Here is a 6,578-nt window from a genome sequence, read left to right on the forward strand (position 1 = left end):
CCTAAGCAGTTGGTCCGTGCTTCCAGCCATTTTGTGCTTTAGTTATTTTTCAGGAAGTCTCTTGTGTTTTTTGCCCAGGACTGACCTTGGACCATGAATCTTCTACCTATATTTCTTATATAAATGGGATTAAAGGAGCACCACTGCACCAGGCTTATTTCATTGAGATGGGGGCTCACTAACCTTTTGTCCTTTCTAGCTTGGTATATATTATCCTATCCTCTCAATCTCCACCTCTTAAATTTGCTACTAAGGGTTGCAAACACAGGTTACTCCAGAATTTCCTTTTTATTAATTTTTGTATTGGCAACATATGTAGTAATGTCTCATTTTTTTTAAATCCCTAATACTGTTGTCTTGTGCCATTTCTTTTTCTCCAGGCCAATTTCCTTCAGGAATTTGTCAGTTTAATTAGTCTTTTTTTTTAATGGCCGCTTTCATTTTATTTTATTTATTTATTTTTATTTTATTTTATTTTTTGCCAGTCCTGGGCCTTGGACTCAGGGCCTGAGCACTGTTCCTGGCTTCTTTTTGCTCAAGGCTAGCACTCTGCCACTTGAGCCACAGCGCCACTTCTGGCTGTTTTCTATATATATGTGGTGCTGGGGAATTGAACCCAGGGCTTCATGTATACGAGGCAAGCACTCTTGCCACTAGGCCATATTCCCCTAATTACTCTTTTTAAAGGATTGAATTTTGCCTTTGTTGGATTATCTGTCTTAATTCTTATTCTTATTATTTTTTTTTTGGCCAGTCCTGGGCCTTGGACTCAGGGCCTGAGCATTGTCCCTGGCTTCTTCCCGCTCAAGGCTAGCACTCTGCCACCTGAGCCACAGCGCCCCTTCTGGCCGTTTTCCATATATGTGGTGCTGGGGAATTGAACCGAGAGCTTCATGTGTAGGAGGCAAGCACTCTTGCCACTAGGCCATATTCCCAGCCCAATTCTTATATTTTTTATTAATTTTTATTCTTGCTTTTATTATTTTCTTTCTATTTTTATTGTATTGGTCCAAGATTGTTTTCCCTTTTCTTGAGGAAAATGTTTACTTTTTAAAAAATCAATATCTTCTCTGCTAAAAGCATTTAAGACTATATATTGTCCTCTAAGTACTGATTTACCTACATGTACAAATTTTAACATAAAATGTCTTTGTTATCAATAAATACAAATGTTTTATAGTTTAGTGGGCTTTTTTATTGTTCTTTAACCTCCTCTTAGGGTCCCAACATGGATTTTTATAATTTGTTCTTGTTATAGATTATTGATAAATACCTTAGTTATAAGATATAGATCTAGATTGCCTCTTCTCGTTCTCCACATCACTTTTCAAAAAGTTTGCCTGACCAGTCATGAAGCCATCTTCGTCATTTAACCGTGTGTGTGTGTGTGTGTTAGAGACAGAGAGACAGAGAGTGTGTGTGTGCGTGCATGTTAGAGACAGAGAGAGAACAGAGAGAGAGTGTGTATGTGTGTGTTAGAGACAGAGAGAGAGAGACAGAGAGAGAGTGTGTGTGTACGTGCTTGCCAGTCCTGGGGCTTGAACTCAGATCCTGGACACTGCCCTTGAGCTTTTATTCTCAAGGCTTGTGCTCTACCACTTGAAACACAGCTCTGCTTTTGCCTTTTTGCTGGTTAGTTCGAGGTAAGATTCTCATGGACTTTCCTGCCCAGGCTGGCTTCAAACCATGATGTTCAGATCTCAGCCTCCTGAGTAGTTGGGATTACTGGCATGCGCCTGGCCACTAAGCCTTGTTTTACTCACGTTACATGCTGGGCCGTTTCCTCCGGGGTGGGGGGACCAGTGATGACTCAGCTCTGACTGTTTCACTGGTTCCAGGGGAGGAAGACATTTAGAATGAACACCACATTGCCCCTGGGGCCTGTGGTGTGGCAGTCGCATTACTGGGTTCTGACTACACAGATGGTATGAAGAGCCAGCCTTCTGCCTCCGAAAGTGTACATAGCATCAGAATGGAGATAAAGTAGGTATTTAAAGATTTATGTAAACCGTAGTAAGTGCCAGGCGCATGGCAGGTGCCTCTTAAATCATCCCTGGGTGATTGCGAGTGCCCTAGGAGTTTGGAGGAGAGGAAGTGTGTTCTGATCTGAGTTCTGAAGGAAATCTTGACAGTGGCATAGAATAGAACATTGGATATCCATCGCTTTGGGGCTTTTGGTAAAGTAGAAGGAGGCAGGGTATAGGGGATGAGCAGAAATCAACACTTGCAGTGTCTAGTTTAAAATGTCTTGAAATGATGCTAGTGGCTCACACCTGTAATCCCAGCTATTCAGGAGGTTGAGATCTGAGGATCATGGTTCAAAACCAGAGCAGGCAGAAAAGGCTGAGACTTACCTCCAATTAACTACCAAAGAGCCAGAAGTGGAGCTGTGGCTCAACTAGTAGAACCACAATCTTAAGTGAAAACCCAAGAGAGAGAGCACAAGGCTCTGAGTTCAAGCCCTAGTACCAGCAGACGCATGCACACATGCATGCACACACACGCAATGCCACAGAGTCCACCTATTCAAAGTGTGAAATCCAGTGGTTTTAAGTATATTTAGGGTGTCTCCAACCTTCACCATAATCTAATTTTTGAACATCACCTCCCCACAAAAGCCCTTGTTAATAATTATACTTGTCTCCTCATCCTCTGTCCATGGCTTTTTGTGTCCTTGTCTGTTCTGGGTACTTTATATGCTCAAGTCTCATGCAAGATAATATTCCAACACTTTTTTTTTGTCTGCCATGGGGCTTGAACTGAAGACCTAGGTGCTGTCCCTGAGCTCTTTCCCTCAAGGCTAGAGCTCTACCACTTTGAGCCACAGCTCCACTTCTGGTTTGTGGGTGGTTCGTTGGAGATAAGAATCTCATAGACTTTCCTACCTGGGCTGACTTTGAACCTTAATCCTTAGATCTCACTTCCTGAGCTAGGATTACAGGTATAAGCCACCAGCGCTAGGCCAGATACACTGTTTTTATTTACCCCTCATCAGTTGATGAATATTTGGATTGTCCTCTTTTTCCTGGTGCATCTGTGGTTTAGACTCCGGGCTTTGGGCTTGCCACAGAGCGCTTCACCCCTTCAGCCCCATCCCAGCCCTTATCACATCCTTTATGGCATTCCTTGACTCATAAAGGCTTTAACTGTTTAACAGTTTGATTTATGAGCCTTTCCTTTGAGATTTGTATCACCTGCTCTGTTTCTTATCCTGAGTGCTGTTCCCTGAGTAGGGTTTAGTATGTGGAAACTCACCGGGTTGCTAAGATTTCTGCATTTTTCTACCCAAGTGCTGATAACATGCACAGTTTCCTCCCCTGGCTCCTGCTGAGGGTTAAAGGTCAAGGCGTACACAGGGCTTGGCACCACATCCCTTCTGCCTGACGCTGGCCATCACTCTGCCCATCTGTGGAATGGGCCCCTTCCCTGGGGCCTCTGATGAGACGGGACATGGTGACATGGCCGGCCTCACCTCTGCGTCCAAGTCTGGGAAACAGGGAAGAGGAGGAACAAAGCCAAGGTCATGATTGAAGAGACACAGATGGAAAGTCCTGAGAGGGTTGGGGCATGTGCCAGGAGCTGGGCGTGGGGCGGCCTGGGGGAGTCTGGTGGGGCTGGTGGGGCCTAGGACGGCATGAGGGGGAGCCTCAGGGTTGGCCTGGCCGTGCCAGGTGCTTGGCTTGGCTGGGCCAGTGCTCAGCCTCCAGCCCGGGCCTCTCTGGGCGGAATCAGAGACCAGACCTGCCACTCTTCACACACACACACACACACACACACACACACACACACACACACACACACACACACACACACAGCCTCTCACCCCTGGGAGACCCTATCTTCCTGCCTTTGCCCCAGGGACCCCCTCCAGACCCCTTCCTCCCCGTGGATCCCACCGAAGAAGACTTCTCTCTGCCTTCTCCCCACACTGGGTCACTCAGCAACCACCTTTCTCAGGCCTCCTCACTTCCACCCAAACCCGAGCATCCTCTGCTGAGCAGCAGCAAGGCAGTGGGGGCGGGGAGAGGCGTGCAAGTCAGTTCCAGGCCTACTCCAGGGAAGACGGCAGGAACAGGTTTGGGGAGCCTGATACTCAGCCCCCTGGGGACAGAAGACATGCACAATGGGATGAGTTCACACTGCACACACCCTTGTGAACCAGCATCCAGCTCAAGACTCGGAACAGTTGTAGCAGCACCCCAGAAGCCCCTGGTTCCTGGCACCCCTTCTCCAGGGTTCCCTACTCCTTCAAGGAAGCCCCTACCCTGACTTACCATGCCATAGCTTGCTTTTCGAAAGCCTGGTTTTGCACTTAGGAATGTGGCTTAGCAGTAGAGTGCTTGCCTAGGATGCAGGAAGCACTGGGTTCGATTCCTCAGCACCACATAAACAGAAAAGGCCGGAAGTGGCGCTGTGGCCCAAGTGGTAGAGAGCTAGCCTCTAGTAAAAGAAGCCAGAGACAGTGCTCAGGCCCTGGGTTCAAGCCCCAGAACTGGGGGGGGGGGGAAGTCTGGTTTTCAACTTTCTATGAACACAATCCCTGGCTGTGTCTCTCTGTCCATCCAGGGACTTGACATTATATTTAGAAGGATTCGTGAATCTTTTCCCCAAGTGGTGTGGTGGCCAAATGCCCCTTCAGTTTGCGTGGAAGTTCCCAGTGTTCCACATTTCCCCTGACCCTATGGCTGCGCATGCATGTGTGTATGTGTGTGTGTGTGTGTGTGCGCACAAGTGTGTACATGCGTGTATGTGTTGCAACCACCAATGGTGGAACTTTGATGGGATTTTCAGGATGGTATTTCCAAAGCTCAGGAGCTATTCAACACTTCATGTTGGAGTGGGCTGATGAAACACTCAGAGCATGTGTAAGGGGGGGGGCTGGGCCGAGCTACGATGTTCACTACAGTGGGTGTGTTAAATGCATTTTCAACATGGTATTTTTTTTTGCTTCATTTTGCTTAGTGCCATATATATTTATTTTTTCCCCTCAAGGTTAGCCCTCTACCCCTTGAGCCACAGCTCCATTTCTGGCTTTTTGGTGCTTAATTGGAGATAAGAGTCTTATGGACTTTTTCTGTTCAGGCTGGCTTCAAACCACAATCCTCAGATTGCCTGAGATCTGAAGCATGAGCCACAGGAACCCAGCTCAACATGAGATTTTAAACTCCCAATGGATGTTCTGATGTAATTCATCAGAACTAGACAAGTGAGGGGCTGGGAATATGGCCTAGTGGCAAGAGTGCTTGCCTTGTGTATATGAAGCCCTGGGTTCGATTCCCCAGCACCACATATACAGAAAACGGCCAGAAGTGGCGCTGTGACTCAAGTGGCAGAGTGCTAGCCTTGAGCAAAAAGGAGCCAGGGACAGTGCTCAGGCCCTGAGTTCAAGACCCAGAACTGGCAAAAAAAAAAAAAAAAGTAGACAAGTGAATTTTTTTTCTTCATCCCATCATAGCTTGCTTTTTAAAAGCCTGATTTCCAGCTTCTGAAGAACACCACAGTCCCTGGGGATGGAGGAACTTTAATTCTGCTTTGTGCGATGGGATTGAAGAAAAAGAATATAAAATAAAAAGCGTGACTCTAAAATTGGATACAAAAGTAAATATTTATTAAGATTCCCCGCCCCACATCTCCCTGTCCAAAAAAAAAAAAAAAAAAAAAGTCATGACAAATTGCTAGAGATGTTTAAAGCATTCAGATTCTTCTGTACTTTCTGAGCCTAATTCCCAGAAAGGCTTTGTTTCAAATACTTGCTGCACACTGACCCCCGTCCCTGCCTGGAGCACTCTACAGCTCCCTGTGCCGCCAGTCCCATGCATAGGAGCTCAGCTCCCGGCTTACAAGTGTGTCCTCAGCTTAGTAGGAAATGGGGCTTGCTGACTCCCCCTCCCCCCCCCACCATGCCCCTCCCACACCCAGCTCACAGCCCCCTCCCTAGCTCTCTCCTGTCCATCTCCTCCTAGGGCCCCCAGCCCTGCAGTCACCTCTCAGACCAGCCTCCCCGTCCCCCCCGGCTGAGGCCACAGCCTGTGACAAATGACCTCACAGCAGTGACTGTGGACCTGGCTGGCCTGGTTGGCTTCCTGGCTCCCACCATTTTCTAGCTCGGTGACCTTGGGTGATCGCTCTCCTGGGCCGCAGAGTTAAGTATTCCTGGGAAGAAGGAACTGAAAAAGACCTGAGCCCTGAGATTCCCTAACCAAGAAATTTCCTTCACAGTTGCAGAACCCGGCACATCCAGAGAGAGACAGACAGACAACACTAATCCTTTCATCACACAAGCAGACCTCCAAAAAGGTGCAGGGACCGTGGCACCCGCCCATCACACCTGCGTGTTATATTAACATGGGACAACACTGGTCTGGAGACACAGAGTCACTAATTCACACTTGGTAGTCTCTACTTAAGAGACACTTGGTTCTTGATCTTGAGGACTTGAGACAGCCGTTGGGGAAGAGGAGAGGCCAGTGTGATCAAGAGTTGGCCTATTTCCTAGGCCTCTGGGGGCCTGAGAAGCAACCAGAGAATGCTTCACAGAACAGGTGACTTTGGGGCTAAGCATTGTAGGGTGAGTAGGA

The sequence above is a fragment of the Perognathus longimembris genome, chromosome 6 (genome assembly GCF_023159225.1).
Source record: "Perognathus longimembris pacificus isolate PPM17 chromosome 6, ASM2315922v1, whole genome shotgun sequence".
Lineage (NCBI taxonomy): Eukaryota > Metazoa > Chordata > Mammalia > Rodentia > Heteromyidae > Perognathus > Perognathus longimembris.